This window comes from Gorilla gorilla, chromosome 4 (genome assembly GCF_029281585.2).
Source record: "Gorilla gorilla gorilla isolate KB3781 chromosome 4, NHGRI_mGorGor1-v2.1_pri, whole genome shotgun sequence".
NCBI lineage: Eukaryota > Metazoa > Chordata > Mammalia > Primates > Hominidae > Gorilla > Gorilla gorilla.
Window position 1 is genome coordinate 100,008,218 of NC_073228.2, and position 26,467 is coordinate 100,034,684.

The 26,467-nt window shown below is 43.7% G+C and overlaps 1 pseudogene; it reads left to right on the top strand.

The window, feature by feature from the left end:
• The first annotated feature begins 1,153 nt into the window (after positions 1 to 1,153).
• On the top strand, positions 1,154 to 4,675 carry LOC101127732 (uncharacterized; annotated as a pseudogene).
• The last annotated feature ends 21,792 nt before the right edge of the window (positions 4,676 to 26,467 follow it).

A 26,467-nucleotide genomic window follows, 5' to 3' on the forward strand; every position in this document is an offset into this window, starting at 1 on the left:
CCACTTAAGGAGAGATTTTCAATTTACAGTGACCCAACCAACCACTCGTTAGATGCTCTGATCTGTTCCTCTCACAATTATTACTTTAATTTGCTGTCCTCTCTCGGGCCGTGAGGCGACAAGCTTGTAGGCTGCAAGGCAGACAGAGTTGAAGATGTATTTAAAAGTGCTTATGCGCTATTAGCAAAACTTACTAAATTCCTGCTGTGTTTAGGGAACTAGACCACAGAGCACTGTGAGCCAACACAGTTCCTGCCTCAGAGAATAGTCACCCAGACAAGATTTTAAAACTTTTCATTAGTTTTACCTGATTGATAAAATTAGAATGCAGAAAATCAGAAAAGTAAAAAATGAAAAAGCAGCTAGTCATAGTCTCACTATCCAAAAACGGTGCTATTCATATTTTGATTTATTGCCTTCTGTTTATTTATTTTTAGTTTTAAGAAAATTAATACACTTCATTTTTTAGAACAGTTTAAAGTTTATAGTAAAATTGAGCAGCTAGGACAGCTGTTTCCCTCTGCCCTCCTTCCCTGAACATAGTTCCCCCTATTATTAACATCGTGTAACAAAGATCTTGTATTAGTGCCATATATTTGTTACAATTAGTGAACCAATATTCATACATTATTATTAAATAAAGTCTATCATTTACTTTAAGGTTTATTCTCTGTGTTGTACAGTTCTGTGGGTTTTGACGAATGCAGGTCAGTATCCATTTCAGTATCCTACAGAATAGTTTCAGCATTTATCTTTTGTACCGTCAGCTCCTACCATCGTACACTCCTGCCTGCAGCTTTTTTTCTTGTTTCTTTATTTTTCATATGTGAGCCTAACACAAGCCTTCCTTTATGCTATTGTACCCTTCCTCCACATGTTTATAAACTCTCATAAACATCATGGGATACACCATTCTATACTTAACCATGCCCCTAATGTTGGACATTCATGTTGATGACAAGCGTTCAATTATCATATAGGATATTTTAAAATCATTTCGTGGAAATAGATTTCCAGGATCTAGATAGCATTCAGGGGAAAAAAATAATTTAGAAAGAAACAGCATTGTGTGGTGTCCCCCAGCACCTCCCAGACAAAAGGCTTTTGTCTGAAGGTTGGAGGCGTGTGCTGTCTTGGCCTAGTGAGTGCCAGTTTCCGCATGGCTGCCCCTCACCCTTGGGAAGGCTATGGGGGGAGGGGGGTGGGGCACAGTGCTGGCCTGGGTCTTAGTTCCCTGCTCCTGCAGGATGGTCTGGGCTTCCTCATTCACTCCCTTCTACTCTCATCCATCAGCACCTTCAAACCGAAACCTGGAACTATGGTATTCTCTTTGGCTCTTAGGACGGGTTGGCTTAATGGGGGAAATATTAATAGCACTGGTGTCGGTGGAAGTGACCTTGAGCCATGTAAGAAGATTTTGATAAAACGTGTCACTCTTGTTACCTATCAGGATCAAACTGCATCACGGAAGCTGCACATGATGACACCCTGTCTGGAAAGTTTTTGCCAGAGGGCAAAAGACTGCAAGCAGAATATCCCTTTGCCATTTCTCATGTAAGTGCACACCAGAACTAATAAGAATAATATGAGAATAAGAGTACTTTCTCTTTTTTTTTGCTGTGAAACTGATAACCATAAAATTTGATATCTAGAGTCCTGGAGTGTAACAGCTCCTTCTCATACATTAGCTTCCATTCATTACCCCACAACAGTTCTGCATGCTAGCTGGCGTTATTGCCACGTTACAGTGAGGGGCCTTGGCGTCTTGGGTTCCTGAGAGATGACATTGCCATATGTGGCTCTTCACGACTGTCCCACAGGCCCTCAGCTGGAATGTCGCAGAACTGGGAGCTGAATCCAGGACAGTGGTTTCCTCATCTGCTCTAGCCAGGAGTAGTCCAGGCCACCCTTCTGGACACAGTCTATCCCACGTGGGGACAGATTGGCCAGCCCCAGCCCGTGGGTCTCAACGCGGCCAGAGCTGCTGTGAGAAATCTTGTTTGTTTTAGCCTTTGGAGTCCTGTCTGTTCTCTGACCTCTGACCCAGAACTGTGTGTTCCAACCACTTCCCAGTCTGTTGTCCTGGCTCAAAATAAAGTGAACGAAAGCTCTTTCCTCAAGCCCTGCTCTCATACTCCAGGGCTCTGTGAAAATGAGTGGTATGGGCACGTGGCTGGTGAGTCACTGTGGCCCTAAAACGAGTGGGAAAATAGAGGGCAGGTCCGGGCCTCGCAGGGCACTAATGGCAGGGAAGCAGGAGGGTCAGCATCAGGAGCCTGGCCTTTGGCCTGCAGAGACCTGAATCCTCCCCTTACTCCTGAGCTGTGTAACCTTAGGCAGGGAACTTACCCCTCTGGGCCTCAGTTTCCTCATCGGGAAAGCAGGGCTGATCATAGTGCATGGCTTATAGAGCAGTTTTGAGGATTTCATGAACAAAAAAACAAAGGTAAAGCACTTAGCCTTCTGCCTGGCATGAGTAAACCCTCAGGAAACTGTAGTTATTATTTAGTAGCCAGGAAAATACAGAACACTTAATCTGTTGGCTCCCTGGTGTTTCTAGAACTGTCAGTAAACACTTCCACATCACCAACAAGCAGGGCCATTCATCAAACACCTTTGCCTTTGTCTGTCAGGCCTCCCACTTCAACAAGTGTCCCTGGGTTTAAGTCAGTAACCTCCTAGGCACGGAAAGTTGCCTCACGCATGTGACATGCGAGCACGTCTCTAAAGGAGCAGAGGATCTGGCAAAAACATAAACTCGCAACTTGTCTGTTTCCTGAGACACCCACAATTGGCCTCGTGGAAGTGGTTGACTTCTTCCCATAGCTGGCTGTGTCTTACTTCATCGCCTCCTCCAAGCCCAGGGCCAGCCCTGCCTGGCTGGGGGATCATGACAGTCTTTGTTCCCATATGGGCAAAGTCTTTTGAAAAGAGGGAAAGATCATTAGTTAGCTGTCAGCCTCCAGCGTGGTTAGGTCATGAGTAATTCTTCTAGAGAGCCAGAGCACTGGCAATTCATTTGGTGGAGAACGTTTCATCTACTTGAACGGCGTAGCGAGGAAATAAATGGAACAAGTTATATAAAAATCTCTGTCAACTGAACAATTCCTTACCAATCCAACAAGGAGTATGACGAGGATGCCACTTTTCCTACCTTTGAATGGTCGTGCACAGACACCGCACATGCACACACCACATTATACCCCCCCACCACAAATGGGTGTACCCCCTCTCCCTCCACATACTAACTGGTGCACATATACATGCCACACCACATTCTGTAGTGGGGAAAGGATCATGTGCAGCCTTAAGGGCTGGTTTGCGTAACGGGTGCATATTTCTGCTAGTGTTTTTGTTCTTGCAGTCAGGACTGGCCGTTGTCTGAAAGCAAACCTCAAGGACAGGACTTCTTGGACTCCGCAGCCACTCCAGGCTGCTGCTCCATCGCATGAAGTCCAGCAGGTGGCGCTGCACCCCGCGCGGACCCGGCTTGCCTCTCTCGGCCCCAGGGAGGTCGGTTGATGCGCAGTCGGGAAGTAGGTCTGCGCGAACCCAGCTGCAGCTGTGGCAAACGCAAATGATGACACACAGGCTTGACGAGGGCCTTTGTCAGAAGCAATGGGGATCTGGCGTCACCGCACAATGGAAAACAAAGTGCTTCTGCCTGGCTGGCCAGAATGCACGTTTGCTCACTATTGATGCCGGGGCATTTACAGGCAGAATGAGTTCATGTGAAATTTCAGGATCTGCCATGACTCAGATTCACTTTCTGTAAACCAGAGTCAACATTACATTTCCCTTTACTCTGGGCCATTCCTTGAATTTTTAGGTCACCAGTTGTTTTTGTACTAACTGAAGGGATTTGAGTATTTCACAAGCACCTTATTTTTATTAGCATTTTTAGGGCATTACCAATTTGGGACGGATCTGTAGTGTGAGAGATTGTTGTCACTCTTAGCTCCAAACATAGGTTGACTTTATATATTATTTACATGTTCAGAATTATACTGTGTAGGAATTCAAATGAAACTTGCAAAATACTTTTCTGGCAGGAAGCCCTGGAGAGGATCGTTCATGGAAACAAGGATGACGACTGGGGTAAAAAATGCAGGTGACTCGTGAGTGGTCAGGGAGTGGAAGAGAAGACGGCTGGAAGGTTTTAGCATTCAGAAAAAAAATGGAGACAACTAGAGTTGATCTGAAGATTATGGCAGAATTCAATATTGAGGGAAAGAAACAAGATGGGGGTTAGAAATTAGAAACAGCAGAGCTCCACAGGTTGGAAAGGTTGGAAAGGATTTGAGCAAGAGAACAAGAAGGAGCCTGCTAATAGCACCCTGGGTTTACATCAAGAGAAGCACCTGGAGAGAATTAACTCGGGAGGAGGTGGGGGCATGGGAAACCTTTTCATCTCCAAGAGCGGGCAGGAACAGCAGCTGGCCTGAACTTGAAGGTACACCAGGTAGCTTGCCTGGGCCAGGAGAAGATGATTCTCTTCTATGCCTCTCTCCAACGCCCTGCTTCTGATGCTGCTCCTCTACCTGTATTGAGGGGAAGATACATCCCATTCTTTGTTGTGGCTAACTGGTCTCCTAGGAATTTTTCTACTAATTTTCAATTCCCCTTCTCACCTGGTGAAATCTTAAATCTTACTGTTCAATAAAAGTTCTTCTACTGAAATTTCTATACCACGTTGAATTTTTTGTGTTTCCTTTGTTTTTAGTTCTTTGGGAGTTTTACTTAGAAAAAACGCCTCTGGGGACTAGATAAGGAAGGAAACCTTCATGTGGACTCTCTTGAGCTCTGTTTTCTTTCCTGGCCTCACTGGTGTGGGCTCTCTGGCTGCCCTGCTGATCTCTTGCTTTACTGGATTTGGGTGAGGACTGAGGAGAGGGACAGGAGTGTATTCACTGGATACTATTCAGACTAAAGGATTAGATGTCGCAGGTGAATAAGCAAGAAAGCAAATACATAAACAAAACATCTGAACGTTTTCAATCCAAGTGGAGCAGAATTTAGCTTTTCCAGCTAAACTGCCCCACCCCTGGCACCCAGGGAAAATGGTGCTTGTATTGTAATATGTTCTCCCATGGATGCATGCAATAGTATGAGTATTTTTTGCCTTGTGATGTAAATTCTCTTTCTTCCTCACTCAGAAAAACATATTGTGGTTGAAAGAAAAAAAAAAAAGAATTCTGGCCGGGCGCGGTGGCTCATGCCTGTAATCCCAGCACTTTGGGAGGCCCAGGCGGGTGAATCATCTGAAGTCAGAAGTTTGAGACCAGCCTGGCCAACATGGCGAAACCCCATCTCTACTAAAAATACAAAAATTAGCCGGGCATGGTGGCAGGTGCTTGTAATCCCAGCTACTCAGGAGGCTGAAGCAGGAGAATCGCTTGAACCTGGGAGGCAAAAATTGCAGTGAGCCGAGATTGTACCACTGCACTCCAGCCTGGGCGAGACTTAGTCTCAAAAAAAAAAAAAAAGAAAAGAAAAGAAAAAAGAATTCTGATCCTTTTTGAGTGTGTGTGTGTGTATGTGTTTTATGTGTGTGTGAGAGGACACAAATTCAAACTGAAACTTTGCTAAGTAATAGGTTTTAACTGATCTGGATACATCAGGGTAGTGAGAACAGTAAGTCTGGAAAAGAAAACAATAGTTATCAATACACATACACTCTCCCATACATAGAACAATGCCTAGGTCTACTGCATTTTAATATCCGCCGAGTAGGTAGCATGAATTCACATCATTTCAGCGATGGGGAAATGGAAACTCGCAGAGAGCTTAACTGAATTTCCTGAGACCATGGGATGTCAGAAGGGCCACTAAATCTTTCAACTTCCAACTTATACTTTAAACTCCTGCCTCTTATCCTTTTCGAAGTGACTGGGGAAGACCAGGTACAGATCTGTAAAATGCTTCATTCCATTTTCAGAGGAGCTGAGGTCAGGTGCCTCCTACAGTCGAGGTCTCGCTAAGAAGACGGTGGCCACGTTCCTCAATTCTCAGGCGAGTGTTTTGATGCCTGGGTGCTTCTGCCTGATGAGCCCAGCATTCATGAAGTACATGTGACAAGAGGATGGCTGGAATATTGCTCAATATTTTCAGGCCGATGGCACTGGCTGCATGTAATTTGAGAGGAGTGTAGAATGTCAGCCGGACTTTTATGACGCACCCCTCTCCTCTTCCTGAGAATTGTTTGCATGTGGAGATTTCCTGCCTATATTTTTAGCGTCAAATTTTTTTGTGGTTGCTCAAGTACCTTCGGCCATGTTTTAGTGACTTACACAGAAGCCCTGATGCCCCTGATAAAACTGATGACCATCGAATGGAAAGAAGTCAGTGTAGAAAGCCCAGGCATTGTCCCATAGCTGGCCCTGTGGGTTTGCACTGATTCCTCAGAATAAGTTTGCAGATAGCTTAACTTCCAGAATTCCTGAGTTTCACTAGTCCCCCTTCTTTATGATGAACTGGAAAAGGGTATATTCTGGGATAAAGCAAGAGGAAACTGGGTGCAGCAAAGATCCCTAGACCATTTTTCCCAGTGGCCCATTGCTCCTGCTGCTTTTTTCATACCAGCTGAATCTCCCCAAGCCCCACGTCTGCGGCAAAGTCTTCGTGGTGAAACAGGTGAGTCACACTTTTCTGCTTCTCTGCAATTACAAATGTTATCACCTCATCTGACACAGAGAGGGTGTTGGTTGGAAATACGCATTAGGAATAAGCTCTTTGGAAACAGCAAAACTGCCTTTGTGAAATGAAGACTTTTTTTTAGAAAGTCTGGAGCTAAAGTTATAAAAATAAAGAGGCGTCATCTCCCTTTCCTTCTCCTACAATAATGGAAATGAAATATCAAAGTAAACAGCACCACATGCATGTCCTCAGCACATGTGACTCGCTAACAGAACCATGCCAGCCACCCCATCCCTTCTCTCCCATATTCTCTGCTGTTCTCACTGTCTCTCAAGACCTGATTTAAAACCACCTTCACTAAGAAGTCTTCCTGTCCCCCTTCTGGTCCTTCACGGAATATTATTTTGCTTCTGAAACTTAAAAAAACAATTTTATTCTCAGGTCATTCTCTGTGTACATCCCATCTCATCCATCCTACAGATTAGATGTTCTTCCAGGGTAGAGGCGACCCCATCTCATGTCTTTTTATTCTCCCTCTGCTTTTTATTTCCACAGGCAGTCTTCAGTATAAGAAGCATCAATCTCAGATCTTACTCATTTCCAACATGTACCAATCAAAGGCCCTCCCAGCCAAGATAAAAGCAAAGTCTCCCTCCTCCGGAGCACATGGGAATGGACCCCCAATAGCTGGGGCATGAAAGCTAATGAAGTTTCATCTTCCACCTCTACCCAAATATGACCTTGCTGATACCATCTCCTATTAGATGACAAATCCGGATGTTTCTATTGCATGGTTGTTATTTGCCACATGCTTCCTGGACAAGTTTCTAGGTAACCTTAATGTCTGTGCTTCTGGGGAAGGAGGAGTAGAAAATAACTCACCTCTTCAGTAAGTGGTTTTAAAAATATAACAGTGTTTAAAAGCTTTTAGAGAGCAGCTCTCCTTCCGGCTGCTCCAGCTCTGTTTGCTTTGTGATAGGAGCCCCCGTAAAGCTTCGTGCTTGGCAACATCTGACGAGGACAGAAGGCAGGTTTAAAGCTGAGAAGATTGATTTTTCCTTTGTAGGGCTTTCCATGAGGGGCGTGGGAGAGAAGTCACTTGGGGAAGCAGTGGTCAGTGAGGTTTACTTCTCCATATGCTCTGCATTCGTGTGTAAGGCTAAACAAACGCGTTGTCTCCGCAAGCAAATCCCACACCACAGAGAGGAGCAGTTTGTCCTGGAGGTCCTAAGGAGGTGACCAGTGACCTGGAGGGTAAAAGGTTGGGGCTCCTGGGACCTTTCTTCCAACTCTCATTTCCATCCTAAACTGGCAGGGGAAATGTACCCAAATTGCCTGTGTGTTTCGATTTGATGTGGCCACACTGTGACCACTCAGGATCGCTCCGGTGCTGCTGAACTCCATGGTTCACATTAGGCCCAACTGTCTAGTTTTAGAAAGTGGGAGGAGATTTCCCCTCTGCCAGGGCTTGGGGTTTATGTTCCCCAGAGCATTGAGCAAGAGCCTCATGTTTACAGAAATCTCAGGCCCCATGATTTCTTCCTGTCGGGGTAGAAGGAGAAGGAGTAGGCACAGACTGTGGAGTAGATCTTGCCACTTCAGTCCCTTTGTTCTTGCCCAGCATGAGGTTACCAAGGAAAGGATACCTGGGGCGCTGGGGGTGAGGGTATGTATTGGTTGTTTGAACTCTGAAAATATAATTTTAAAATTGGCATCGTAAATCAAATCATTAGGTCTTCTGCATATAGTTTTATTTTTTCTAAAACTTCATAAAGCTGTCAAAAATACCTACACTATATTTTAAATGCTGTGGGCAATATAGTTTTTAAAATTTTATGGTGAAGTGCTGTTGTAATTCCTTTAAGAGATGTACACTGTCTACCTGGTTTATTTTTTGTGCAAATATGTATATATACACTGTATATATACGTATACATATACACACAACTATATACATACATGTATATATACACACATATATATTTCAAAGTTTTTTGAAATCTAGTGCTCACACAGCATTTGGTAGTAACTAACAGCTGCTAAGTCAACCCCTAATCTTCTCAACCTCATCTGGTGTGACTTAGAGCAGAAATGGTCCAACCAGCGCAGCAACCATGTACCCACCCAAGTTGACTCCTATGGGCGTATTGTCCACAGGTGCTTCTACCTTGGTGTGTCAACTCCATCTTACAATTTAGGAGAATTTGGTTACATAGCACCTACTAGGTCTTAAAATAAAAATATCAATGCCCATTTTATATAGTGGGTCTATGTAGGATCTAGTGAAAATACGCACCTAAGTCTTTTAGAAGACAGGAGAGATTGGGGTCATACAATTTTTTTTGCATATGTGAAGAGAGTAAATACTTAGTGTTCATCAACTCCATGAAAATGAAGATTCCAAACTACCACAAAACTAAGGAATAAAGCTTTATCATTTGGCTTTAAAGACTCTGAAATTACTGGGTTCTATTATTGCCTTAATTGTGGTCATGCAAGGGTGGAACAATAGGAGCTAAATAGTTCATGTTAAGGCAGATCAAGGCTTGACAAGTTCCAGATTTCCAGCAGGATTTAACTCCTGAGTCACATCAACTTGGGGTACAAGATTCACTGGGAAGCACGGAGGAGCAAAAATCAGTCTGTAGAACTCTAGAAAGCAGTACCTGATAAAGACCTTTAAAGTCTCCATGAATCAAAGATATTAAGATTCGTTTTCTGCTACCCCATCTTCAAAATAAAAGCTATTCAAAGCCACAACATAAATATAAAAATTTCTCCCATGGTAACCACCTGGTTGATTAAAATATGTTTAATTTTTCCTTTTCTTCTGTGAATTGCTGCTGCCCTAAGTATGTACGTGGTCTGCCTGTTAGCTTCCTAAGCACATCTGGCAAGGTGGGGTAGATGAAGAAGGGCAGCTATGGAGGTGGGCATTTGGGAGAATGTAAATGCAAGGCTGGGGACAGCTCTCACTGGAGGGTAGCATGACTGCCCAGCCAAGGGCCAAATTATAAAGGGACAGCCCCGGCAAGTGCTCCAGAGTAGGTGGATTTCACAACGTATGGAACCACTCCTTTTAGGTCCGAAGTGCTACATACTTAGTTTATGATTTGCAAACATTCATCTTCTGGCTGGAAGGCTGGAGACAGACAGCTCATTAGGAAAATAACCAAAGAGCTAAATAAAATGGAGGAAGTAGGCAGCAGATCCCAGGCAGACAAGTGTGGCTCACAGTCCTTCATGAGAGATCAGAGGCCAAGCCAAACCAATGTGTCCGTCCCTCAAAGGTCATTCGTCTAGGGCTTTGTCAAACCAGGAAGGGAAGGGAGTTTCAAAGGGCCTTTTGTGGAACACACACAGCTCTGGCCCCTGAGATTCAAATCAGGATCAGGAAACCTGTGTAGCAACTGGCTGCATGTACAATGCTTAGCGACCAGCCAGGGCCCTCCAGCCTCCTTTTCTTTTTATGAGCACGAAGTTTTCCCTGTAGATGGGAAAGAGATAATTAAAAAACAAAACAAAAATCTGTCCCAATTGCAATAAAAAACAACCAAGATCTGGAGTTATTTACTTATTTGTGAATAGAACCAAACATGTTAGATATTTTTTGTTGTATGTGATTCAACAAACTATATAGAAATTATATTTAAAAACCCAAGCCATTATTATTTGCATCATAGATCATACTATGTAGTGGCAGCATGAAAAATGCATTAAATATACATGCAGATATTATTTATATATTTATGTGTGTGTATATATATCAAAACAAAGCAAACCTATGAGTAGATCAGCAGTAAACTTTTTAAAAATTGAGATAGAACTTAAGGTAGATTCTCTGTTGTTTCTGATCTCCAGGTTCTTTTGCTGGATCCTACCTTTCATGTACATGATCATCTCTTTCTTTTCCTTAGAATGGCCAATGATCCTTCTCTGTCCTCTTCTCTCTTCTGTGAGTGTTATGAACATTAAGAGCTTTCCCAGAAAACTTGGGCATTATGCCTATATTTAGTTTTTGTTGTTGTTGTTTTGAGACGGAGTTTCACTCTTGTTGCCCAGGCTGGAGTGCAATGGTGCTATCTCGGCTCACTGCAACCTCTGCCTCCTGGGTTCAAGCGATTCTCCTGCCTCACCCTCCCACGTACCCGGGATTACAGGTGTGCACCACCATGTCTGGCTAATTTTTTGTATTTTTAGTAGAGATGGGATTTCACTATGTTGGCCAGGCTGGTCTTGAACTCCTGACCTCAGGTGATCCACCCGCATCAGGCTCCCGAAGTGCTGGGATTACAGGAGTGAGCCACCATGCCCAGCCTATATTTAGTATTTTGCTACTCAATCTCATTCACTTTTCAGTCAGCACACAGTTCTTTGTTTTTGTTTATGTCATTTTATTTAGTTTCACCAAAGGGCTCTGGGTTCCTCAGATGTTGTGTTGTGAGAAGAAGACCAGGCCCAGAGAGCAGAAGAATCCCCGGCCTGGGTCAGGACTTGCTTTCTCGTCTGAGGCCTCCAGCTGGTCCTTTACGTTCTCTGAGATTCAGCTTCTGCAACTGCTTACCTCACAGAGTTGCTATGGACATCAAACCAAATAATGACTATAAAAGCACTCATGTAAATTATGTGTTATTATTAGAAAAGTTTCCATTTTACACCAAGACAAAGGAACACTGTTATTCATTTGACATGTTTTCTTTTTATTCTTATTCATTTTACATGTTTTCCCCTTCTATTTCTGTCCATGGTTCTCTTCAAATTTTATAATTTAAAATGATATCATCATTATTGAGTCATAACTGAGTGAGCTATTGAGAATATGAATCAGCTGAAACTGAGGGAAAAATAATCTCAAGTCCAGTAGGACCTGACATTACAGAGTCAATTTCTGTTGGTGACAACCTTATTTCTTGTAAAGTTCTAAATGAAACCCTAAGTCAAAGTTATGTTAGAACTTCTAGGACAAGGAATCAGGGAACTCAATGGGCAATACATAGGGAGTCAGGGGAGTTCACAAAAGCTGCAGAGGGCAATTTTGAACCTGAAGGCCTAGTAACCTGTAATCATCCTTGAAGTCAAGAATATCATAATCTCAACAAGCTGAATAAAGGTGGCCAACTAGTGAATCAAGCCTGTGGTTATGCAATGGTTTGCCTTGCAGTTCTGAAAGCTTGCTGACAGTAGGTTCTCTTTATCTCCACCCTTTCACTGAAGCGTCTTAGCCCAGGAGGGTTGAACCCGTATTAGAAGCCCATGCCTAAATTAAATTTCTTAAGCATTGGCCATTATCATCCACCATGTTTCTGTTGTGATTGATGTATCTATAACTGACAATTCAAGATACCTAGTGCCGGGAGTGCCAATCTTTGATTTAAAAACATGGTGTCTTTTAGAAATCTTGTAGAACCCTTGACTCTTTCTCACAATGCTGTTTTTAAAAGCATAAAACTAAATACATAGAATACCAAAGAAACCAATTATATGGAAGAATAGTTATCAAATACTTTTTAAAAATATGTGATATAGTTAGATGCTTCATTAATACATTAAATAAGATCTACTGATGGATTTAAATAAGTATTGTATCTTCAAAATGGTGATGAACTTAAATGATGTTTCAAAGCATTAGCAACAACTGTTGGTGACTGAGTCACAGGTGTTGATTGTTGTTTGTTACTGCTATGGTTTGGATATGGTTTGTTTGGCTCCACTCAATCTCATTTTGAAATGTGACCCCCACTGTTGGGACTGGGTTCTGCTTGGGGGTATATGGGTCATGGGGATGGATCCCTCATGAATGGCTTGGTGCCATTCTTGCAGAAGTGAGTTCTCATTCTTAGTTCTCAAGAGAACTGGTTGTTGAAAAGAGCCTCTCTGGCCAGGCGTGGTGGCTGATGCCTGTAATCCCAGCACTTTAGGAGACCAAAGCAGGTGGATCATTTGAAGTCAGGAGTTTGAGACCAGCGTGGTCAACACGGTGAAACCCCGTCTCTACTAAAAATACACAAAAATTAGCCAGGTGTGGTGGCGGGAACCTGTAATCCCAGCTACTTGGGAGGCTGAGGCAGGAGAATTGCTTGAATTCAGGAGGCGGAGATTGCAGTGAGCCGAGATCGCGCCACTGAACTCCAGCCTGGGAAACAGAGACTCAGTCTCAAAAAAAAAAAAATAGAGCCTCTCACCTCCCTCTTTCTTTCTTGCTGCTTCTCTTGCCATGTGATCTGTGCACCTGTTGGTTCCCCACTGCCTTTTGCCTTCAGTGAAAGCAACCTGAAGCCCTCACAAGGAGCAGATGTTGGCACCATGCTTCTTATACAGCCCACAGAACCATGAGTCAATTAAACCTCTTTTCCTTATGAATTACCCAGACTTAGATATTTTTTTATAGCAACACAAATGGACTAAGACAGTTACCTGCCTTCTTAATTGAAAAAATTGCTAAATTTTAGTTACAGGTTAGTGAAAACAAATAAGTGGGTCTTTCCCCATCCAAGTTTATAGAACCTTGGAATTCTATCCAAGAGCCCCTTGGGTGTCTGCAGACCTCAAAGTCAGCCCCTCTGCCAGGATGGCTTCTTTGCTACTGGCCCAAAGGACAATCACAAGAACTAAAAAGAACAGTATTACCTGTATCTTCCTGGTATATCTGCTTATAAAACCCAAATTTCACAGCTTGTCCCCAACTGGCAGGCTTCTATAGTATAAGCTTAATGGCAAGAAATGATAAAATTCATGTGAGATCTACAGCCAATGTATATTTGCTTTGTGTTTTTGCTAAAGTGACCAGATATTTCTACAACAGATAGTCATGGCTTTAGACTATTTGTCAAAATAAACTTTTAGAGTTGTCTTCACTTTGATGCCTTCTAGGCCCCTTGAGGGAAGCTGAGAAGGCAAGTACAAAAGTGGGCTAACAGCTACATAAAAATAAGCTAAGGCCCACATCAAGATGTGGTGTGAGGCTGGGCATGGTGGCTCACGCCTGCAATCCCAACACTTTGGGAGGCTGAGGCCAGGAGTTCAAGACCAGCCTTGGCAACATAGCGAGACCTGCCCCCTCAAAAAAGAAAAAAAAAAGGCTGGGCATGGTGGCACACACCTGTAATTCCAGCTACTTGGGAGGCTGAGGTGGGAGGATCACCTGAGGTCAGGTGTTTGAGACCAGCCTGGCCAACATGGTGAAACCCCAGCTCTACTAAAAATACAAAAAAAATTAGCCAGGCATGGTGGCATGCACCTGTAGGCAGGAGGATTGCTTGAACTCAGGAAGTGGAGGTTGCAGTGATCCGACATCATGCCACTGCACTCCAGCCTGGGTGACAGAGCAAAACTCTGTCTCCAAAAAAAGAAAAAAAAAAAAAAAGAAAAGAAATAAAGAATGAAAAGTGGCATGAGAGTAGGAGCAGAAAGAGGCAAGAAATATTTGGGCTCAGGCACCAAAATAAGCCCAGGCTAAACCAAGTTTCACAAAACTTCATCCCCCAGCCCCAAGCCTGGGGAACCACAGTGTGGGCACAGTGAACACGTTTGCAGCCACTTCCTCAGCATGAGCTGAGATACCACATGAGAAGAAATCAAAACAAAACCTACCTCTTTTTTTTTTTGGCTTGAGGGAGCTAGTTTTATTTTAGGGGCTAAAAAGAGGAAAAGGATGTACTGATTTCCACAGTTAGGCAGTATCTGTACAGAATGTTTTAAGAAAGCAAAGAAGTTTAATAGGTGTTAGAAATAGTATGCTTTAACCTTTTCAAGTGGCATGGGTTTTAATTTTGGCATAACTATTAAAGGAGACATTGCTATCTTTTTTTTCTTTTAATGTGTACAACTTATGCAGTAAATTATAAGGGTGTTGGCGAACACATTTTATATATATACATATATATTTGTGTAAAAAATATATATGTAAATATTTTTCTGTTTTTGTCCTATTAGCTAATACATACAAAGAAGCTAGATACAAAAGCATCACTTCTAGAAAATAAAGGATACTAAACCAAAAAGATGATACAGGAGTGCTCATGCTTCCTTAGTTGTTTGTTATTGAGTCACTTACATGGTTTTTCCAGACAAATGTCTGAGGGAACTATACCTGCTTTGATAAGGGTTGAGTCAAAAGTAGACGAAGGAACTGCTATGAATAGAAAAAAGGAAACTCAAGCTGCTGGTAAGCTTAGGAAATGTGGAAATGAGATCATATTCAGAGAACAAATTTACTTTTAGTTTTGAAATAACCCCTTCTCTGAATGGGTAAGTTCTATGTAGTCCAGCCTGTGGAAAATACTCAGAGTGATTAAGGGGCTGCCAGTGGCTATGGGAAATGGACTTGGTTGGCTTCTACTGGAGGTGGGGGTTTGCTGCTCCTCCTGAGAAATGGGGCTGCTAAGGGAAGGAGTCAGCTCTGCAGGTCAGGCCCACGGATTCTCAGTGTTCAATGCCATGTGCTTCACAACAGTCTGAGTGTGACATTCTCAGTGTTGCTTTTGATTTCTATGTTTCTGAGAAGCAGTTAGTCTCATATTGATCTCAGCTTGGTGGTCCCTGGGTTTAGTGGGAACTCCCCAGCCATGGTTAATACCATCCTCTGCATCCGTGGTGACACTGGTTCATGGACTTGCCTCTTTCTTCATTCCCTTTCACAGAAGGCTGATGGTTAAAGTCCCAGCCATAATCCTACCCAGGAATATAGTTCCAAAATTTAACTATGGGAAAAACATGACCATAAGTTTCCCTAGAACTCATCTTTGCAGTGTTTTAAATGGAATTCTGGAACATTTGTGGTCTCTTGCTCCTGTGAAGAGGTTGTTTCCTGCTTTGCTTTATAGATGCCATTTCCTCCCTGGCACATTAAAAAAACACTGCATACAGCATTCTGGGAGCTATAGAAGGATTAAGAATGACCTTTAGCTGAGGAACGAGACAGCACAGCTACAGGAGATTCTGATCTATTTTCTTTTTACATGTATAGTGTTGCACCTCTATGGAAAGCACTGGCCAAGTTCCAAGCCAGCCTCAAGCAGACCCTAAATATTCCAAAGAAATAGCCTGCAGTCACTACAAAACTTGCCTAAAGACACGCCAGGGTAAAAACCCAGTTCAAATCTGCTAAAGGTGTCTCCCACTCAAAGGGTAGAGGGCAGGGATTTCTTTCTAAATGAGGGAACATAAGATAAGGTACACATTATGATAATACCATTTCCTACACTTGATGATAGTTTGAAAACCACTTTCACAATGGTTCTCTTATTTGTTTTTTGTGGGGTTTTTTTTTGGCCAGGAAAGTACAGTGTACATCATTTGCTTTTTAGACATAAGGTTAATAGAACAAGAGCAATGATACAGCTAAAAGTTATACAATCAATTACATAACAGATATACTTAACAAGAGGTAAGAACTTTTTTTTTTTTTTTTGACACAGAGTCTCATGCTATCACTCAGGCTGGAGTACACTGGCGCGATCTCAGCTCACCGCACTCCACCTCCCGGGTTCAAGCGACTCTCATGTCTCAGCCTCTCGAGTAGCTGGGATTACAGGCTTGAGCCAACACACCTAGCTAATGTTTGTATCTTTAGTAGAGATGGGGTTTCACTGCGTTGCCCAGGCTGGTCGTGAACTCCTGACCTCAAGTGATCTGCCTGCCTCGGCCTCCCAAAGTGCTGGAATTACAAGTGTGAGCCACCGCTCCCAGTCAGAACATTTGTTTTTTAAAAAGTCTTCATATATGTTAGATAGTTAATACAACAGATAATGGCAATTACGGAATGAAGCATGTTACGCAAGTAGACTTAATTTGGAAGGAAAATAAACATTTACAAAACAGCTACTATGAGCCAGGCATTGTGCAGGGATCTTGACATGCATTATTCCACTTGATCTTTACAGTAGGTTAGTAGTATTTGCTAATTTTCCAAAGAAAAAGAAAAAAACTCTAAAGTTCAAAGAACTCAGTGGTTACACTGAGGCACATGAAAATTGTACGATCTGAGAGGTGAGCCCATGTCTTGCCATTACACCACCCTACTTCATTACTTAGGATAAATGTTGCCCATGATTTCTTCTTTTTCCTTTTGATTTTACCATCCCTTCATCTGAATGTGATTACACTCATCTCACTCTTTGTGGCTCCTTTCACCATCATCATCACTGTCATAATAACAGTGATCGTTCATTGACCTCATTTAATGCATCTTATTATAGTTATAGATTTCTCTTCTTACCCATGTTAGTTATACCGTATGTTTCTTGAAAGTAGGTCTCAAGTCTTATTCATTTTTATATATTAAGCAGCATCTTACATACCATTTTACATCTATTCTCTTCCCAATAAGTGTTTTTTGAATGAACTAAGTGAAGCAAAATGGCATGCCTGCAGTCCTAGCTACTTGGGAGGCTGAGGTGGGAGGATCCCCTGAGCCTAGGAGTTTGAAGCTGCAGTTAGCTATTATCATGCCACTACACTCCAGCCTGGGTGACAGAGCAATACCTTGTCTCTAAACAAAAAAGAAAGAAAAGAAAAAAACCAGAGCAGAAATGACTTTTTACAACAGACTGAGAAAAAGATGACACATTTTTGTTTGTTACTGGACCATCATAACAGTCATGGTCAGTGAGTTAGGATGATAATCTGATGAAACTGATTTGCTCACGAGTGTCCTTTAGATTCTATTCCCATCCTGGCAGCACTTCTTGGGTACCATCCAGGACCTGCTGTCCACAGCCTCCAGCCTGAACCTCTTGCCTTGACCTGTTCATCCTGCTTCATCCTGTCATGCTCCGGACCAGATGGGCCTCCAATGTCATTGCTTGGTTTCTGGTTTCCATCTCTATCTCATCATTTGGACTTGATGCCTGACAGAGCTTTGGATTCTCCTCTCCTGTTGGTTGTCTCAGGACCGTTTGGAATGCTCTTCTGGGGACACTGATTTCCCATGCAGTGAAAAGACACAGGCTACATGAAACTTTTCTTTTCTCCTTCCTTCTTCCTTTCTTCTTTCTTTCTCCTTTCCTTTCCTTCCCTTTCCTTTCCTCCCTTTCCCCTTCCTTTCCTTTTTTTTTTTTTTTGGACAGTCTTGCTCTGTCGCCAGGCTAGAGTGCAGTGGTGTGATCTCAGTTCACTGCAACCTCCACCTCCCAGGTTCAAGCGATTTTCATGCCTCAGCCTCCTGAATATCTGGGATTACGGGCACGCACCACCACATCCAGCTAATTTTTGTATTTTTAGTAGAGATGGGGTTTTGCCATGTTGGCCAGGCTGCTCTCAAACTCCTGACTTCAAGTGATCTGCCCTTCTTGGCCTCCCAAAGTGCTGGGATTATAGGCATGAGCCACCGTGCCCGGCTAGCCACCACGCCCGGCTGATTTCTGAAAAAAGGAACTTATAACCTTAGGTCACTGGTCAATTTCCACACCAGTACTTAGTGATCAAAATTTACTATTTGTGGATTAATTTACAACTGGCACCAGTGATTACTCAAAAATCAGAGAACAACACTTTTAGCCTAGGGTGGTGAAGAACATGGACTCTGTAGCCAGACTGCCTGGGTTCAAAGTCCAGCTCTGTGACTTACTAGCTATTAATAGCTGTGTGGCCCTAAGAAAGTACTCAACCTTTCTGTGGCCCAGCCATACAATGGGGATAACATTTGTAGGTTATTATGAGGAGTAGCTGACTTAATTATTTTCAAAGTGCTTGCAGCAGTGCCAGACGTACAGCGAGAACTATATAAGTGTTTGTTAAAGAAAATGTTTGCTTTCTCTGTATTCTTCTCCTGGGAATGCTTGGCTCTGACATTCACAAACTGTTAGCCCATTGAGGGCAGGACTTTGTTTTGTTTACTGTGTTATCCTCAGTACCTAGAATGGTGTCACATGGGAAATGTGCCATAACTATTGGTTTTAATGAATGAATGGGGATTCTGGAGGCAAACCATCACAATCATAAGAGTTGATTATTTATTAGTCCTGTCTTCTCTCACATTTTTTTCTCTCCTTTATGTTTTTACATCAGATGCTTCTGCCTGGGACAGGCTGGCAGAGGCAAAACCTTGACTAATAGCATCATAGACTCTGTATCTCATTCAGCTGGAAATCAGCTAACACTCAACAGCTGATAAATAGAAAACTTCTCAGCAATAAGAAGAATCCCAATGCTAGTTTTTACAAAAACTCATAAGTTTAGGGCTGTGGTCCTATCCTAAAGGAAGTATTGCTAAAGGGAAGCTGTGAAGAGAAATGTTACTTAACAGCAGAATCTGCACTTCTGAAATTAGGTTGTAAAAGATGGTGGCTTCCATCTTAAGTGCGATCACTTGTGTTCTCTCTCTTTCAACGCTCACTTTGGGAGAAGCCAGCTGCCATGTGTCAGGACACTCAGGCAGCCTGTGGAAAGCTGCACATGGTGAGGAACAGAGGGCTCCAGTCAAACGACCAATGCCAACAACCATGTAAGTGAGCTCGGAAGTGGATTCCCCAGCCCCTGTCAAGCCTTGAGACAACTGCCATCCCAGTCAATAGCTTGGTTGCAACCTTGTATGAGATCCTGAATTCAAACCATCCAACTAAGCTGCTCCTAGAAACTGTGTGAGATAATAAATGCTTGTTGTTTTAAGCTGCTAAATTCTGGGGGAGATTTTTTTAGACAGTAATAGATGTACATTTGAAAAGTATTGTTTAGGACATTCAGTCCACTCTTGCAGAATTTCTGGGATGACTAGGTATTTATGAAGAATACTCATGAGACTAGGTAAAATAGGAAAATCACATTTCCAGAAATACTATATAATCTTTTAAAACATATGGCCATTACAAATTTCAGATTTTTATCTTAGATTTTACAGGAGGTAACAGTTGGAACAATGGCAGTTTTGGAGTTTTTCTTTGCACTTGCATAACTCTTCTGTGTACAGATAGTGCAAGGAGTTTTTAGAAAGAGAGATTTGCAGTAGTACCAACCTCTCTATTTTTTCATTTTAAAGATTATACCAAAGCTATCTATCTCTAATCTTCTAAAAGGGATTAAAAATAGATGGTGATAAATATTGATAAGTCATGAAACTATTAAAAGAGATGAAATGACACCACTGACTACAGTTGTGGGGAGGTAAAAATATACTCAAACTAATCAATTGTAATTGGGAACAAAACTCAATATTTAGTTTCTGACACAAGACAACACAGCGGGCACCAAAGTTCTCATTATCTAATTTAAGGAGGTACACTGGTTCACCCAGAGAGATATACATTTTCCCCAGCATAAACTCTAAGAAAACTTTATTATATAATTTTATAAAGGATGCTGGATAACAGAGCTGTTGAGAGCAACTGTACAATCAAACAGGGATGTTCCTCATATCACTCTTACAGGGGCCTTAGCTCTGATAAAGAGATGGCTTAAGAGGCAGGGAACTAGGCTGGGTGCGGTGGCTCACACCTGTAATCCCAGCACTTTGGGAGGCCGAGGTGGGTGGATCACTTGAGGCCAGGAGTTCAAGACCAGCCTGGCCAACATGGTGAAACCCCGTATCTACTAAAAATACAAAAATTAGCTGGGCTTGGTGGGGGGCACCTGTAGTCCCAGCTACTCAGGAGGCTGAGGGAGGAGACTTGCTTGAACCCGGGAGATGGAGGTTGCAGTGAGCCGAGATATTGTGCCACTGCACTCCAGCCTGGGCGAGAGAGAGACTCTGTCTCAAACAAACAAAAAAACCACCAACAACAAAAAAGAGGCAGTGAAGTAGAGCACAGGTGCATGGCATTCTGGGGACCTGACTTGCTGTAGAAATAGCTTTTCGCATAAAACCTTAAGTAGCACTTCCAAAATCTGTGTTCCTTGGAAAATTGATTCTAAGAGACTCTGATAAAAATGGGCACACTGTGGTCTCTATGCCCTCTTGGAGAACATTTCAGCATATTAAAGGTGTATAAAAGTCCTTCATAAAAATAAAAGTGTTGGCTGGGCACGGTGGCTCACGCCTGTAATCCCAGCACTTTGGGAGGCCGAGGCAGGCGGATCATGAGGTCAGGAGATAGAGACCATCCTGGCTAACACGGTGAAACCCCGTCTCTACTAAAAAATACAAAAAATTAGCTGGGCATGGTGATGGGCACCTGTATCCCAGCTAGTTGTGAGGCTGAGGCAGGAGAATGGTGTGAACCCGGGAGACAGAGGTTGCAGTGAGCCAAGATTACGCCACTGCACTCCAGCCTGGGTGACTGAGTGAGACTGTGTCTCTGAATAAATATTCAGAGTGTTAACTATTAAATCTAGCATTTTTCAAATGCTAAAAAGGCTACAGAACTCTTTTTGGGTAATGCCTACATTCCCCTGCAGTTATTTGGGAGATGCCAGTCTTACCTAGGAAGCTGATCCTCACTTTTCACCATTCATTTGAATCACCTGGTGAATTTTACAAACACCCTCTGCCTAGGCCTCACCCCAACAGATTCTGGTTCACTTGGTCTAGGTCGGGGCCTGGGCAATGGTGTGGTTAAAAAAAACTCCCCAGGTGATTCTAATGAACTAGATGGTGGAGCACACAAATAGCCTCAAGTAAGAATCACCTAGAGCACTAGTTAAAGCACTGATTGCTGGGTCCTACCCCATGAGTTTTCAGTTAAGCAGGTTTGGGGCAGAGCCTGACAATTTATATTTCTAACAGGTTCCCAGGTGCTGCTGTTGCTGCTGGGGGTCGGAGGATACCCTCTGAGAACTGGTGCTCTGACAAACAATGGGTAAGCATGGCTGTTGTTAGGCTATCCTTATCAGTGTCAGTACAGATCAGAACAAGGGTGTAGAACAGATTTCCTTTTGTTCTGAGCTGAATGCAAACAGCAATTACCATACGTTGCACCAATAGGTAGAAACTGAGTCTGGCCATGATGCATTGCATCCCACCTCCAGGCAGGATACAGGAGGAGGGGTGGTTACAATAGTGGGTGGGGGCCCTGAGGGCTGTCAAGTTATCTGTGGAATGGCCTCAACTCAAGGGTAATGTTAGCAGGAAGGGAGGCATTTTCACAGCAGATTGAGGTGTTTACCTGGTTGAAGAAGCCGAGGCAGTGAGGAATGCCTGGCCCACCCAGAGCAGGGCGATGGAAATGTTACCTCCTGTAAAAAGGGGTTTACATCAATACTCTTGGGAGAAAAACTTTCAAGGAGGCAGAACATGACTGGGCTGTAAGGAGACCTTACTAGGTCCCTTCAGTTACCAGGCCAATTTTGGGGCTCAGCACCAAGCCTGAGAGGATGAGCTCTTAAGGCAGGCTGACAGGAGGTGGGTACAGTGGGGGAGATAAGACCTGTGTTTGTTTTTTTTTTGAGACACTATCTCACTCTGTCACCCAGGCTGGAGTTGCAATGGCGTGATCTTGGCTCACTGCATCCTCCGCCTCCCGAGATGAAGTGATTCTCCTGCCCTAGCCTCCTGAGTAGCTAAGATCACAAGCGCCCGCCACCACGCCCGGCTCATTTTTGTATTTTTAGTAGAGAGAGGGTTTCACCAGCTTGGCCAGGCTGGTCTCGAACTCCTGACCTCAGGCAATCCGCCCGCCTTGGCCTCCCAAACTGCTGGGATTACAGGCCTAAGCTTCCACGCCCGGCCACGACCTGCATTCTTGTCTAGCGCTGATACCGATGGACCTTTCCTGGCCTGTTTCTTCTTGGTGGTTTATCCCACCTCATGCTAAAAATAGTTTAAAAGAAGGACCCATTGAGAACGCCTGGAAACATTTGTAAAAGGCATAAAGAGGCCGGGCGCGGTGGCTCACGCCTGTAATCCCAGCACTGTGGGAGGCCGAGGTGGGCGGATCACAAGGTCAGGAAATCGAGACCATCCTGGCTAACACGGTGAAACCCCGTCTCTACTAAAAATACAAAAAATTAGCCGAGCGTGGCTGTGGGCGCCTGTAGTCCCAGCTACTCGGGAGGCTGAGGCAGGAGAATGGCGTGAACCCGGAAGGCGGAGCTTGCAGTGAGCGGAGATCGCGCCATTGCACTCCAGCCTGGGAGAGACAGAGCAAGACTCCGTCTCAAAAAAAAAAAAAAAAAAAAAAGGCATAAAGCATTGATTGTCAAGTGGTCTAGTAAGAAAATACTTACTGCACTTCCTTACTTTTGCTCATTTTTCATTCCCAAAAGGGCTTCTTTTCAGTTTCTCTGACCCTCGGGCATCTTTCTCCCAGCCCCCTTGTTTCAGTTTCCTGCTTGCCCACCAATAACCTCGTTAGAGTCACACCACACACATGGTTCGCCTGCTGCTGACAACAGACAGAGCTCATGGGCAATTTTAATAGTACAGATGTTATTTCTCTTCTCAGAGAAACTGCCTCTGAGAGCCCCACAGTGATGGGGCTATAACCCCAGAAACCTCCACAAGGGAGGGGCCAGCCAGTCTCGGCTCTCTGCACTCACTGTGCACCAGCCTCTGGCCTCCGGGAAGACGGAGGGCGCTGGGGAAGGCAGTCATGGTTCCTCCCCAGCTCAAACTTTCCCATGTGAAATCCCGTGGGCCAGTTTGAGGTCCACTGGCCACTAAAATGCAATCTCTCTGTTTTGGAAACTTTCCTCAGAACTAATTAGCAACAAGAGAAGCTCACAGATAAGAACCTCAAATACCAAAACACCACTGATAAGGCACTAACCTGACATGCCTAGACCTGAGGAGGGAATCATGTCTGGGCTTCGTCTCCCCAGCAATGGGTAGTAAAGGCAAACAAGCCATTGAAGGAACAAGTTCAGCAACAAAAAAGCAAGGCCCTAAATAGCTTTTGTTAATGAGAAGTGATTTGGATACACATACATTCAGTGAGCCTAAAGTCCGTCTTACCTCGGGGCCTGTCTACCATGCTCTTTATGGAGCTCTCCCCTCAACAAATATTAGCTTTAGCCACCTCTTGGGGAAGCCTGACCCCACTCCCTCACTGTGCCACGTCCCCTTATTATTAATTCTCACAGCCAACCTTTTATTTTGGAGCATTTACCACAACTGGAATCAAGTTGTGTCATTTGCATTTCTCTTGTTCAATGGTGTATTCCCACCACCTAGCACAAAGTCTATGTAAATATTTGCAGAACAAATATGCACGGCTTCTATGACTGAGGAACTCACAAATATATATAAGACGGTTTCATGCAGGACTTGCTGACAGCTTTGGTTGAAGTCACAAGATGTGCCATCTACATCCACAACTTCCACACTGTAGTGTAACTCAGATTCTGAACCCTATATTGCAGGACTCACAGAGGGGAATAGTAAAAAAAAAAAAAGCCAGTTTTTCTCCCTTCACTTCTGGCTCCTCACTGGTGTAAAGGGGTGGAGGTAGAAAAGTCAGCCCATGTTAGAAATCAGGGTTTCTATAGAGGGTTGACAGTGAGCTTCCCTCTTGCCACAAGGCTAAAGAGAACAGCTTCATAAAGAGTACTTAGAAAAAGTAATTTGTGACACCTCAAGCTTGGGGGACACACAGGGCTGGTATGTGACTTGTGCCTGAAAATAAAGGTCTAGCAGAGTCAAGGATGCATTTGGAAGTGACTACACTCATGGATACCAGTCCAAAAGTGCTGACTGGTCTATGACTGGGGTGGGAGTGTGGGTGAGCGACCAGATGGGACACCTCGAGTTGGCATGTTGGTATGATCATTTTTAAATGGGCAGTAAGCTTACTAGCTTTTTGCCTGAAGTGACAGCAGTATGCTATTGGAGGCAGATGCTGAAGGCCACTGCGAGGGCCAGCCATAGGAGAGGTCAGAGGAGTCCGAGGCAACCAGGGTGGGCTTTGACAATGCCCAAAGGAAACCAAGGCCAAGGACTTCAAAGCTGTCATTCGAACAGCCCTCTCATGCTCCTTGTCTCTCCTCCCTACCTTCCCACCCTTTCATCCTGGGAAATGCTGGGTGGTGGGAGGAGTGGGGAGGATGGCAAAAAGCACTTGGCTTCCAGCCTAAAGCAGGCCTAAGCTGGACGAGGGGAGAATATTCAATTCTAAATGTATTTCAGAACTGTGGCTGTTACATGACTGGACTTGTAAGTTACTGAAATGAGGCCCTTGCTAAAAGTGAATACAGGACTTATTTAAAAGTAGCTGTCTCTGAGGAATTCTGGGAACCGCCAGAAATTTCATCTCTGAAGGCAAACAGCCCCCAAAAAGTGGATTTGTAGGGACACACATGACAATCGCTGTTGCTTTATGATTGTCCCTCATGGTCAATGTGACAGTGTTTAAACTTCACAGGCATTATCCTACATTACCAGGGATGAAAGAAAGAAGATCTAGGGGTTTAGGCAAATTGCCCTGGGTCAAAGGTAGGTGAATGTCACAACTGGAACTCAGGCCCAGGGTAGAGAACTCCATGTTCCGTTCTTTCCCCCAATACCACAAAGCATTTTCTATCTTCCCCAATTTTTCATGCTTTTAGGTCCCTATTTCTGACCTGGCCTTGTCACCATCTATATGTCAGGTCATTTTTAACCAAAGACAAGGGGAAAATGGTAAGATGTGGATGCTAACAGAAGAGGGGAGCCAGGGTCATTCACTCAGTCAAGAGGAGGGAGTGAAGAGAAGGGAGGAGCAGGTGGGGAGGGTGAGTTAAGGAAGGGAGGGGTGGATGATAATTGGCTACCACAGCAATAAAGATTTGTCAACAGGGGCAGAGAAAGAGGAGGGAAGGAGGAGGGTGGAGAAAAAGGTGGCTTTGCTGACGGTCCCTAGTGTCCCCTTACAGCTGTTCTCAGCTGCAGAGTTCTGAAGCTCAGGTGGCCACGAGACCCCTAGAGACCCTCTTGGCACTCCTTTGACAAGGCTGATTTAAATGAACTCTATCCTTGGGAGGAGAAGGAAAAACTTACAGGTGTAAGAAAGAGTGATTTTCACAGCAGCCTTTTATCCAAAGCATCTTACCTGTAATGAACAACTCCCTCTAGTAACTAGGTGGCAAGAAGCACTTAGGCTTCCAGACAAAAACGCTCTTTTAAAAACTGTCCTCTATAAAGACAACTGGAAAAGAGAATAGAGAGAATATTCAAAGTTCAGCTCAAGTTGAGAACAAATGCATCAGCACTGTGTCTAAGTTACTGGTAGCCAAGATGCCAAGAGAAGCTAATGTGGGACTTGAAAAGATTCACAGAGGGCCAGGCGTGGTGGCTCATGCCAGTGCTGCTAATCCCAGCACTTTGGGAGGCCAAGGTGGGCAGATCACGAGGTCAGGAGTTCAAGACCAGTGTGGCCAACATAGTGAAACCCTGTCTCTACTAAAAACACAAAAAATTAGCTGGGTATGGTGTTGTGTGCCTGTAATCCCAGCTACTCGGGAGGCTGAGGCAGGAGAATCGCATGAACCCGGGAGGCGGAGGTTGCAGGGAGCTGAGATCGTGCCACTGCACTCCAGCCTGGGCAACAGAATGAGACTCCCTCTTAAAAAAAAAAAAAAGATTCACAGGAAAAAAAAAAAAGTATTTCATAGAGAAATCTGATTTTTGATAGAGAAATCAATAGCAGAGCTTTTAAAATGTTCTGGGCTGTGTCCATTTACCGGGGAGCTCAATCAATCACTCTTATGCAAAAATCTAAATTAACCTAATAGGGTTGTTCAGCTCTGACTGGTTGCTTTGCTACATATATTGCTACAGAACTTTCCACCTCTGAATAAAAGATGGAAAGAAAGAATTTTAAAGTATCCAATAAAAATACATATAGTAAACTTATGAGGTGCCAGACACCTCTCTACGTATGTGTCAGCCCAGCAACCTCCAAGGCAGGTACTATCCTGTTCATGATGGGAAACAGAGGATCTGGGGCTTTATAAACATGCCCACAGTCTGTGGCTTGTGAGTGGCACA